Raw genomic sequence first — 13,233 nt, forward strand, 5'->3', positions numbered from 1 at the left:
GCGGGCGGGGCGGTGCACTCCCGACCGCAGGCGGCGGGGGGCTGCTGTTTGGCCAGTGGTGGCTGGCGGCTCAGGGGGGGGGGTGGAGGTTGAAGATGAACCGCAGGCCCTTGATTTTGTATCCAACGGCTGCAATCGACTGACCAGAGATGAAAAAGTCAGTCGACCAACGTGTAGCCTCACCTTGGTAGTGCGTTCAATTTCGACAACAAAATTCAGTTTTGACAGCAAAATTCAGTTTCGACAGCAAAATTCAGTTTCGATAGTTAAGTTCAGTTTTGACAGTTAAGTTCAGTTTCGACAGTTAAATTCAGTTTCGACAGTTAAGTTCAGAGATGAGTGGCTGATGTATTTTACATCTAGCACTTTGTGGTTATGTATTTTATGTCATGTATTGGAGATGCTATTAGAATTCCACTCAGGTTAACATTGTTCGTTGTCTCTCTTGTCCTGCTTCAGCCTCGTCGTCGTACAACTCACCGTAGCTGCTCCAACGACGAAACCCTCCATCACAGCGGAGCAGTACCTCGGGCTCCATCTCTAGACACCTAAGATCTTCTTTGCCTCCTCCGACAGCAAAGTCAACCGAAGCATCCTCACCAGACAACCCAATCACGCTGAGATCGACATGGCTTCACCAAAGAGGTTGTACACTTGTTGCATCTCTTTTTTACTCTATATGTTATATATATTGTCCACTGAGCACACGGATTTGTTCCTTTAGTGTCTCCTTGAAAGAAAAAACATAGGAATTTTAATTTTCACTTGTCCTCCTTTTCAAATTCCTATTCATGAAGCATAAGAGTAAGATATAATAGCATAATAGCATTATAACCGTACATTTTCTTGTGGTTTGACTCAATCTCACCATGATTCTTTGCATCCTGTGATCTTCCAATTGTTGTGAATCAAACACCCAGATTGGCAGAAATCCTATGTTTTTAAATTCTCTGTTTTGCACGTGCATTCCTATCCTATTCCTGTCTATTTCCTATCCCTGCATTGTTGGAATCCTCCAACTCAAACGAGCCCTTACAGAATTACTTCTCTTACAGATAGTTGTCAAAGAAAACCTTGCGTGGTTTGTCCCGCTCCTGCTGCGCCGTCGTCCACCCCAGCTCAGCTGCTCCAACGACAGAAGGGTCCAGCACAGCAGGGATCCGGCCTCTAGACTGTCTTTCGCCGCCTCAGATCTTCTTCCCCACCGCCGGCAGCCATGAAAACTGCATTACCATCATCAACCGAGCAGATGACCTCAAGGACTACATGGGTCCGCAAGAGAGGTCGCACTCTTTTGTGTCTGCTTACGTTATGCATCGCTTAATATTACATGCTACTTTATCGTCCTGTTCACCGATTAGACTCCGAGTCAGCTCCAAACTAATGGTCAAACTTGAGTTTTTAAATGGTTGTGGGGTACATATCGGGGTCGCAATCAATAGTATCTATCTACTACCTGGTTAATCTTCGGTGTCTACTATGAGTTTCATGTTGGGTGGGAAACAAACAGTAAAGAAGCCATTATCTGTATCTTTTAACTGAAGCCATTATCTGCCTGCTATTATTGGTTTTGGGTCTATCCATAGGTTGCTACCATCACTCTGGATTTTTGCATGCACTCCTTACATAATCTCACTATGTTTTATTCCTATGCATGATAGTTATTGTAAACAATGGAACTGAACATGTAGAGCAAAAGAGACGAGCCTTGCGTAGCAATAAAATTTCATGCAGACTTCGCTCCATGGTAGGCGCAAAGGCAGCCCCCCGTCCACGCATTACAGATTGTAATCGATAGGAAGATATCTATTCTGAGGGGGATTCAGAAGGAGAAGACAATTCCTATTTACCCCCTGAGGTATTCGCTCTAACTTGCATGCTGATGTTGGTTATATCATGCATATGGTGTCTTGCATTGCTTACTTTATACATCAAATATGTCATCTGCTTAGTTTAGACATCCTTTGTATGAATGCCATCTGTTGAGTTTATTCATCGTTTATGTGAATTATGCAACGCTCTCTTGTTTAGCCAGGCATCATATATGTGAATTTTGCAATGCCATCCTGCTTAGCCAGTCATCTTATATGTAAATTATATCAGGCCATCCTTTTTTCCGTTACATATTACATTTGTCAACAATGTTAGTACATTCAACTGCTCTTTTTGTGCATCAGCCATTTGACACGGTGATGGCAAATTCTGGAGTGAAAACAAGGTCTTCAGAGCAGACTATGCTATCTAACGAAGCGCATATCTCGCTGGTTACGGATAGCTCCTCAGAGGAGGATTCAGAGACAGATGACCAGTCCTATCCCCCCCGAGGTGTATGCTCTAACTTGGCAGGGTTATGTTGCTCATATCGTGCGTATGGTGTCTTGGATTGCTATCTCATTTGATTAGTTTAGACATGCTTTGTGTGAATGCCACCTGTTCAGTGTCTAATTACCATATATGTGAATTATGCATTGCCATCTTGTTGCAAGACATTATATATGTGAATTATACAATGCTATCTTGTTGCAAAGGCATTATATATGTGAATTATGCAATGCCATGCTGTTTAGCCAATCATCATGTATGTGAATTATATCATGGTATCAGTTTTTTGTATTACATGTTCTATTTGTCGACAACGTTTCTATATTCAACTACTCTTCCTGTGCATCAGCCATTTGAAGCGGTGATGGAAGTATCTGGAAGTGAAAACAAGGTATTCATAGCAGACAATGCTACCTGCTGAAGTAGACATCTTGCTGGATAGAGAGAGCTCCTCGGAGGAGGATTCAGAGACTGATGATCAGTCCTATCTCCCCCCTGAGGTCTATGCTCAAACTTGGCAGGGTTATATTACCCATGTCATGCATGTTGTCTTGCATTGCTTAGTTTTTACATCATATATGGATTGCCATCTGCTTGCTTGCTTACTATATAAATCATATATTTGAATTATATCATGCCATCATGTTTACATAGTACATACACATCATCTATCTGAATTATGGCATGGCAACCCATTTAATAAAGACATCATATAGTTATATCATCTCATCCTGTTTAGTGTTTACAGTCATCATATTTTGAATTATGGCATTCTATCCGTGAACGTATGTGAATTATGGCATGCCAACCTATTTAATAAACACATTATATAGTTATATCATGCCATCCTGTTTGCATAGTCTCATATTTTGAACTATGTCTTTCCATCTTTTTTAGTTAGCCATCATAATGTGGAATTGTGTCATGCTATCCTGTTTAGTTAGGCATCATATATGTGAAATTGTGTCATGCTATCCTGTTTGGTTAGACAACATCAATATGAATTATTTCATGCCCTCTTTTATTCCCCACTATCCATTGCACCTGTCTATCATACAATGTCTATACTTTCAATTACTTTTCTTGTTTATCAGTCATTTGAATTGGAGAGGGTGATGGCAGTATCTAAGGGAGTAACATCACGGTCTTCAAAAAAGATAGTGCTACCAGTTGATGCAGATAGAACCACGGTTGTACTTGCCCAAGGACCAGATCCACCACACATAACCCATACTCTCACAGATTGTAACCCTACCCAGTTGGACAGAGAACCAACTACACCCCTTCTAACCCCAACCCCGACAGATAGTAACCCAGTTCCAGTTGACACAACACCGTCTCCACCATAGAGCACCCAAACACGAGCAATTAGTAAGGGAACTGCAGTGCCCAAAGCACGAGGACCACCACTCCGAATCCCAACTCAACGCTTAAAGGAGAAGAAATTTTTTTCTTAGGTCAGGTTCTGTAGCTATGGTTCATACTCCTTTGCCCTTGCATTACTGTATTTACTCATACCAACTGTTTTCAAATTTGAAGGATGGAATTGAAACTCCAATGGCGCAACAGGTATGTTTTAAACCTATTTCTTTAACTGGTTTGCTGTTGTAACCTGCTCTATGTTGATTTTAGTTTCAATTGAATAAATAGTTATGTTCTCATGTCATGCACATTACAAGTGTTGTTATTGCTCTATAGTTTCCCACACTTATATTCTGTCTATTCTGCTTTGTCTTGAACAAATATTATTTGAACTGTGTCTCTATATTGATTTGGCAACAAAAACTAGAATGATATAGACCATAAAGTGACCATGGTACATAGATATATGTTTGTTTCATGTTGTTATCCTGTCCACTTTACTACTGAACTCATTTACCAAAATGAGTTTCATATACAACATGGTAAACATGTGATGTGTCTGCTTGTTTCTCTTTTAGAATGCGGACAAAATATTGGAGAACAATACCGCGTTATCCAATGGTAAAGGAAGTAATGCAGATAAGGTTCAAGATAGTGAGACATCCCTGTTGGTCTCCAAGAAAGCTGATAAAAACTATCTTGACGACAGTGAGGGAACCCAAAAGTCTTGTCTTGATGTAGTGTTCGAGTTACTGGCCACTACTGCTGGCACAAGCTCTTCGAACTCGCTGCCCGAACCAGTTCGTCTTCTTGAGTCTCAACTTCAAGTTGAAAGACATCGATCAGATGTGCTACGACAGGAAGCCGAAGGACTGAGGAAGTCCCTGCAGAATTCAGATGCATATTTCTTGGTTCAACAGCAAGCGCTGGGGGATTTAAGCGCCAAACAAGAGAAAGTTAATAAGCTTGCTAAGCATCTTTCAAGCATTTTGGGTACCCAGGATATTGTTTCTTGAGATCTTCTGAAGTGGTTTCAGTTCTGGATTTGTTTTGCTGCGGTGTTTATTTGCGCTGGTCGCCAACTTTGACAACCAGTGTATATGATATGCTTCTTTGTTCCTATATTTGCACTGGTGGCGAACTCTGATGCCCAGTGGATGTAATATGTGTAATAGCCGTGATAGCCTAGCGCTAGTTGCTTGCTTATATATTTCCTTGTCTTGTTTATTTGTTTGCTTGTAGTCATTGCAGTTCTTTTTCCGCGGTTTGCTAGTGGTTGCAATAACCTATTTTTTAATACTAGGCCACAATAACCATGGGCTAATATTTACTGTAGTGACACTAGGCCTCCTACGGGCCGTAGAAACATTGGACCTTCTACGGGCCATAGAAACAATGGGGCTTCTACGGGCCGTAGAAACAATGGGCCTTCTACGGGCCGTATCATCAATGGGCCTTATGCGGGCCGTATGATCGATTGGCCAAACATGGGCCAAACAGACTGCATTATGGCCGTAAACGGGCCGACCATAATGGGCCATTGTTAATAGGCCGAATTTGATGACGCTATGAAAACGACCCAACGTATTAGCGGACCACAACGGGACGACTGTAACCACGGGCTGAATTTGGCCCACAAGCAGAAAACGACAGTAACGGGCCGTAAGTAAACGAATGCTGGAAATGAGCCCAAGAATAAATGGGCTCTGAGAAGGCCGAAAGATAAATGGGCTCGAAACGGCCCAACAGAATAATGGGCCGTTAATGGGTATAAGGTGATACGCTGTTCATTACGGGTCAGTTTCACAACGGGCCGTTAATGGGTGTAAAGTGATACACTGTTCATTATGGGCCAGTTTCACCATGGGTCGTTAATAGGCCAAGAGTTACAAAGGGCCTCATATAGGCCGAAAGACGTCATGGGCCATACATGGGCGAGAAGTGAAAACAGGCTGGAATCATATTGGAAGGCCCAGTTGACGCTATTGGGCCTAATTTGGATAGGGCGTAAAGGGCCTTGGGTTAGCGGGCTGTAAATGGGCTATATGCGAACAGGCCATTAACAGGCTTTCAATGGGCCGGCCCACCACCTTTTGACCAAGTCAAACGGGCCGGCCTTTTCACAGGAATGGGCCTCTGTTGGGTCGTGCCACGTGTCGAAGTATCATAGGCGCCTTCTGTCCAATGAGTGGATGAATCTGTCCCAACGATGATTCAACACGTGTTTCCACCAGCCAATGATGATTTTACACGTGGAAAATCCCCATTGGTTGGGTCTGTTAACGGGTTATCGGATCCAAAACCCGACCCGATAGCTTAACGGCGTTCTGTTACAGTGGATGCCACGTCTCAGTCACCCTTGACGAAAGCACTTCTATGACGCGCGATTTATCGTCATGGAAGTGGACACTTCTATGATGATAATTTTGGTAATGTCATGGAACACTTCTACGACAACACATGTATGACTATATTGATTCTGTCATAAATTTGTCATGGATGTACATGCATGACAAAAAACGCGACCTACTGTGACAAACACGTATCATCACGGAAGTGTATTTTTTTTGTAGTGAGTACTCGCCTAAGTGATAAAAATCCTACCAAGTGGTGAGTCTGCCTCTCACTCGGGGGCTTAGCTGCAGTCCAGTACTCGCCTAAGTGATAAAAATCCTACCGAGTGGTGAGTCTGCATCTCACTCGGAGGCTTAGCTGCAGTCCAGTACTCGCCTAGTTGATAAAAATCCTATCGAGTGGTGAGTCTACCTCTCACTAGGGGGCTTAGCTGCAGTCCAGTACTCGCCTAAGTGATAAAAATCCTACCGAGTGGTGAGTCTGCCTCTCACTCGGAAGCTTAGATGTAGTCCAGTACTCGCCTAAGTGATAAAAATCCTACCGAGTGGTGAGTCTGCCTCTCACTCGGAGGCTTAGCTGCAGTCCAGTACTCGCCTAAGTGATAAAAATCCTTGTCGGTGTCAAAACCGGCAGATCTCGGGTAGGGGGTGCCAAGCTGTGCGTCTTAGGATCAATGGTAACATGAACACGGGATTTTACCCAGCTTCGGGCTCTCTTGACGAGATAATACCCTACATGATGCTTGATTGACTTTAATGAGTATAGGGGTTACAAGAGTTGATCTACCTCGAGATCATATGTTGTGGTCTAAACCCTAGAGGTATGATGAGTAATGTCATAACCTATCGACTAGCCTGGCCTCGGTTTATATAATGTACCAGAGGCCTAGGATAACAAGAGTCCTAGCCGAATACGCCGGTGGGGAGGATTCCTTGTCTTGATCACCAAGTCTTGTGGAATCTTCCTTGTATGCGGCAACTATCCGAACTAGCCCATGAGTATACGGCCATGGGGGTCCTCGGCCCAATCTAACTGATTGGGAGATGACGTGGTGAGTACCCACTAGTCCAGGACACCGTCAGTAGCCCCCTGAACCGGTCTTCAAGTTGGGGATGCTCCTCGATTCTTCCGGACTGTTCTTCATCTTCGGTCGTCGGTCTTGAAAACTGGTTCAACAAATCTTCTTATCTTCGATCTTGAGGATCGCCGAAGTAAATCCGAAGAGTTTACATGTCGGGTATCCGAGGAGCCCCTTTAAGCTATCGGCCTTTATCAATGCCTTGTTATTATTATGCCACACCTCGGGTTTGAAGTTATTCCCGGGTGGTAGCGTCCTCTTGTATCCGAGCTCCAACGCCGGATTGCATTCGAGGTATCTTTTGCAGCCAAGCACCAACGTCGGACTGCTTCCGAGCTCCAACGCCGGAGTATCCGAGCTTCAACATTGGACTATGTCCAAGCTCCAACTTCGGATTGTATCCAGGCTCCAACGCCGGACTGTATCCGAGATGTCATAGATCATCTTGCTTCAAAAAAGTTGAAGGGGTTTAGCCAAGCTTTAATGTCGGGAGTGCCCTCTATGGAGCCAACCACTGGCGCCCGAGCTTTATGCCGGACTGCTTCCGAGGTGGTTCAATTTATTCTCTGTCGAGATATATAGCCAGTAGCCCTCAAGGTGTGTGCGTCGGTCTTAAACCCGAGATGCACCTGAAGGAAAACATGAAACTGCTGATCCTAGTAGTCCCTGAGACTCAGGTCGATGCGCGAAATCGGCCTGAGGATCAACTCCTAGCTCAGCAGCATACATAAGAATAGAAACGCGGTGTGTAATGTCCTCGAGACTCAGGTTGGGTGCGGCCGACCAACCTGAGGATAATAATCTCCTTGAAAACTATATTGCACTTTAGATTTTCTGCATTAGATTGTCAATGCAGTAGCCCCCGAGACACTGGTCGGGTGGCGACACCAGATCAGGGGATTGATGTACCCCTTTAATATTTGTAAATAATAAGCACGAAGCCCAATAGCCCCCGAGCCTTAATGTGGGCACGGGTGGCCAAATTAAGGATCGATATCCAAAGTAAAATCACAAATTATGTGTAATGATTCTATGTATCCAAGTACTTTACATCATCAATGCTCGGATCCGCATTGTGCAAAACTTTGTTGACCGGCCATCGGCTTCAACCTCCTCGGCCAGTAGCCGGGGAGTGTTTGTCCCACTTTATAAAGCCTTTATGAGGGCAAATATTTATGACAAACAAGGCAATTTGGCCATACGGTTTTATAAATAAAGGTACGCAAAGAGACATGTTATATTATTGTTTAACATAAGAAGCATCGTCCAAAGAAAATAGTCCCGCTATCGGTTCCTTTCTTTGGGTTGTCATGCTAAGCATGATCATTAAACATCATCTCCGACCAATGTGGGAGGAAAATACTAAGGATTTAGTTCGGGGAAAGCTTCCGAACACTGCGGTCTAGATGAACCCAAATTTTCACTTTCATCGCGACTGTTTATAATCTGAAAGTGGCCCATCATTGGCTTCTACCCCCTTGTAGATGCTACGCGGGGTGTTTCCGAAATAACAAAAAAAAAACCTTAGCCGACGTCTCGGTGCCCGAAGGCGGTTGTGTTGGCGGAAACGAGGCAATCAGGTATGCAGGCTTTATAACTTTCACTTAGTCATAGGATCTTAAAGTTGGGAGGCCAGCAAGTAGCCCCCCGCTTAGTGTTCGGCGACAGCCGAGGTCAAGCCGTGAACACTTCGGCCAACGTTATGAATGGCCCGTCATTTAATATAGTCATCGGACCGCTGACCAGTTTACACTTATTGTGAAAGTTAGTTTTCGGCTTTCTCCACTGTGGTGCTTAACCATGCGAGCTGGAAGCACAATCGCAGTGGTTCTCCCTTTGCACACCTAGCTGAACAAAGTGGAACATAGGAGGCAAGCACAGGAGCCGGGCAACCCAACTATTGACTGAAGACACAATTCGAAACTGATGCATATATAGCAATATCTGAGAATTTTCGCCGAATCTCTAAAGGTGTCCGGCGCTGCACTGCGAGACTTATGCGGAAAACACACAAATAGTTTAAAAGTGCCATAAACTTGGAAAACCAAGAAACGTCAGTAAAAACTTGACGTCTGAACAAGATCAAGTGTTCGGTGCCAATCCGAAAATTGGTCTTAGAAAAAAAATTGTGCTTCTGTCGTGCTTTTAACATGAAACATCCTATCTCAAGACTTCAAGTGGGTCAGCCTACGACTTCAACCTCCTATCCCGAAGGCGGAGTACCTTTCGCTAGGCCAGTTTATCAAACTTTAGTGGCTTTGAGAGGGAAATCCGGCTATTAACCACACACTCGCGTCGAAAAAAAGGAGTGATAGAAAAAAAGACTTTGCAATGACTGGAAAGAAGAACACTTATTATAAAACAGCTCACATAAATTTAAGAGCCCCCAAGTTACTTGGGTAAAAGAATTTTATGTATAATGTATGTACCGAAGTACTTATATCATATGTGTGTTCACCCGAACTTTGAACGCGTCTTAACCGACCGTCGGCTTCTCCCTCTTCGGTCAAGGACCGAAAAGTGTTATGTACTCCACCTATCGAGAATATCGATGGTGTTTCCGATAACTAGGAAACCGGGCCATAAGGCTGTAACGGACAAAGCGCGCTCAAGGAACTTATGCTATATTACTAATAAACTGTAAGAAGCATCTTCGAAGAAAATAGTACCCCCACCGATACCTTTCTTTGGTGCTCATTGTCATTATGAGACTTGTGCAATAGATTTTTTGTACTCATGAGTTCCGTTGTGTGCCGACCATGATTGAAAACAATAAGGGCGCTAGCTTTTGGCTTCACCCAGTCTGAGGTCAGAGCTTGGATGAACCGGTCATGACAATCGCAGTGGTGCTCCCTTTAATCCCTAGCCGAACAATCGGGAACGTAGGGGTAAGCACAGGAGCCAGGCAACCCAGCTTGCAAATCGCTTAAGTCAACATGGTGCATATTGTGGCGTAATACACGAACAAGGAACGAAGCCGTACAAGTATAATCATATGCAAGAGGAAAGGCTTCATAAACGAAGCCCCCAAGTTCATGAGGTATTTGAATTTGTGTGTCACAAACAAAGTTGTGACAAGGAATTTTTTCACAAACAACTTTTTGCCAAAAAGGCTAAAGCTTGGTCGAACCGAACAAAATTTAAAACTGAAAGTTTCTGAGCATGAAAGCGACTTAGATGGTTGATATGTTTGGCATTGATGACGCGGTCCGAGCTTGATGCGGGACAAGGTTCCAGCCTCCAGGCTGGCTCCGAGGTTGCCGAGCAGAGAGTTTGGCACTACGAGAAGATGAAGCCCCTTGTCCAGCCGCGGTAATGGAGCAGGTCACAGCGCCAAGGCGACCACACAATTTGGTCGAAGGAGGCGATAGCGCGGCTCAGTCTGAGTCAATTGGCTGCACAGATAAAAGAGTGCAAACCAAAAGTAATGACAAATAAAGATAATAATGTATATTAAAAAAAATTCTTCTACTTATTTAATATAAGCGAAGTAAATAATGAAAGAGATATGGCCTGAGCGTCGAGGTCAATGTCAATGCAGGGCGTCAGCGTGATGTGGTAAAGGCGTGGCAAAGCCCGAATTCATAGGTCGGTCCGAGTTCCGGATACGACGTTCGCCGAACTATGTACGGAAACTGTCCGGACTACCACACGACCGTTGTTAGTGCGACCACCATTTGTTAGACCTGTGTATAGATGATGAAACAAAGCAGAGTAATAATTCCTTGGGAAAAATAAATCCAAACAAGAAAAAATTGTTAGAATTAATAGCACCTGGTTTATTTGTTGTAGCATTCCGAAGAAAGGTTACTCCCAAAATTGGGACTCGATCCGCACACCCATTGCCTGATGGGTGATGAAGCGAAGGCATGACGATGCTGACAAAGGTTGGCTCTCCGAGGCAAAGCCCGTGGTCCAGCTAATGTGATGAGGTTGGTCGGCCGGTGACGCCGAAGTCTTCGAAGTAAGTTGATGAAGGGATGACAAGCCCCTAGTCCAGGTGAGGAGACAGAGCAAGTCGGTCAGGAGATGTGTCAGCCGAGGTGTTGAAGTAGTTTGGCGTGATGGACATCGGCTCGATGAAGCAACGGTTCGGGCATGCCGATGCAGGTCGTAGCGTGTGACATGGTCAATGCTGGCTTGATGAAGTGACCGTGCGGCGATGCCGGTGTGCCCGCTCCGTGTAATCCGTGGGGCGGCGATATTGGTGACGATTTATTCTTCGCAATGCCGAACTATTATTCGGCTGGCCGAGATGATGGTCCGAAGAAGTTAAGCTCGACTCAACAAAGAGACGACGTGTCTAGCGCAGGTCGGCCGCCGTGGAGTGATGTTGTCGGGCCGGTTTAACACCGACGCGATGGTGAAGGTCGAATTGTAAAAATACTTTTAATATTGATGGGATGTGTTTGAGAATAAAACACAATGCCCCATACGAAAACGTCCTTCAAAAAGGATGTCCAAAATCCCATTCGTAAAGGAGATGAACTCGGGTCGGATTCGTTCTCGCGCAGAAAACAGATCCAAAAAGTGATGCACCAATCGGAAGGTTCCCGAAGTTTGGATGGTCGGATCGAGCTGAATTTTTGGCATGTGGTAGATATGGGAATTCCACAGCCGATCAATGGTTGGATCTTCCAAAGGACGTCCGAGCTAGATGCTGGACACCCGGCTCCAAACTCGTCGGAATTCTCGTCCAGATTCAACAGGGCTCCGGTATATCGGAGATTGCCGGAGATTCCTCCATCGAAACTCGACGAAATTTTTGCAGGGTTGTTGTAGACTTAATTCCACATAATTCCACCTAAGCAATCGTTTAGGCGACACTTGAGGAGGCGGTGGTGGCGAATACGAGTTTGCTGTCCAGAAAAACAGCATGGTCACCCGAGGGCAATGTTGACGTTGAGCCCCCGAGCTCCATGGATGACTCCTCCATGATCTTGATAAAGATCGGAGTTGATGTTGATGAAGGCCTCATCCGAACATGACAATCGGAGGTAGAGCTTAGTCCTCGGTCAAGCCAAGATGACCAGTCGAGCTGGTGACAAAGAAACCGACGTCGCAATTGACCTGCAGTCGAGCCATTGATCCTTTCGCCGATCACACAGCGGAACTCTCAATGAAAGCATCAATGTCGGTGTAAAAACCGGCGGATCTCGGTAGGGGGTCCCAAGCTGTGCGTCTTAGGATCAATGGTAACATGAACACGGGATTTTACCCAGCTTTGGGCTCTCTTGATGAGATAATACCCTACATGCTGCTTGATTGACTTTAATGAGTATAGGGGTTACAAGAGTTGATCTACCTCGAGATCATATGTTGTGGTCTAAACCCTAGAGGTATGATGAGTAATGTCATAACCTATCGACTAGCCTGGCCTCGGTTTATATAATGTACCCGAGGCCTAGGATAACAAGAGTCCTAGCCGAATACGCCGGTGGGGAGGAGTCCTTGTCTTGATCACCAAGTCTTGTGGAATCTTCCTTGTATGCGGCAACTGTTCGAACTAGCCCATGAGTATACAGCCATGGGGGTCCTCGGCCCAATCTAACTGATCGGGAGACGACGTGGTGAGTACCCCCTAGTCCAAGACACCGTCAATCCTACCGAGTGGTGAGTCCGCCTCTCACTCGGAGGCTTAGCTGCAGTCCAGTACCCGCCTAAGTGATAAAAATCCTACCGAGTGGTGAGTCTGCCTCTCACTCAGGGGCTTAGCTGCAGTCCAGTACCCGCCTAGGTGATAAAAATCCTACCAAGTGGTGTGTCTACCTCTCACTCGGGGACTTAGCCGCAGTCCAGTACTCGCCTAGGTGATAAAAATCCTACCGAGTGGCGAGTCTGCCTCTCACTCGGGGGCTTAGCTGTAGTCAAGTTCTCACCTAAGTAATAAAAAGTCCTGCCAAATGGTATGGGTCAGTCTCGTCCCACACCCCCGGGGGTTGCACCGTCAAAAAGAAGGACGAGATTGGGAGAGCGAATCTCCCCGCTTGAAGACTTAGCTACAGTCCAGTACTCGCCTAAGTTTGAGAAATCCTACCGGGTGGTGAGCAACCCTCTCACTCGGGGGCTTAGCTGCAGCCAGTACTCGCCTAAGTTTGATAAATCCTACCGAGTGG

The sequence above is a fragment of the Triticum dicoccoides genome, chromosome 1B (assembly GCF_002162155.2).
Source record: "Triticum dicoccoides isolate Atlit2015 ecotype Zavitan chromosome 1B, WEW_v2.0, whole genome shotgun sequence".
NCBI classification, from domain to species: Eukaryota; Viridiplantae; Streptophyta; class Magnoliopsida; order Poales; family Poaceae; genus Triticum; species Triticum dicoccoides.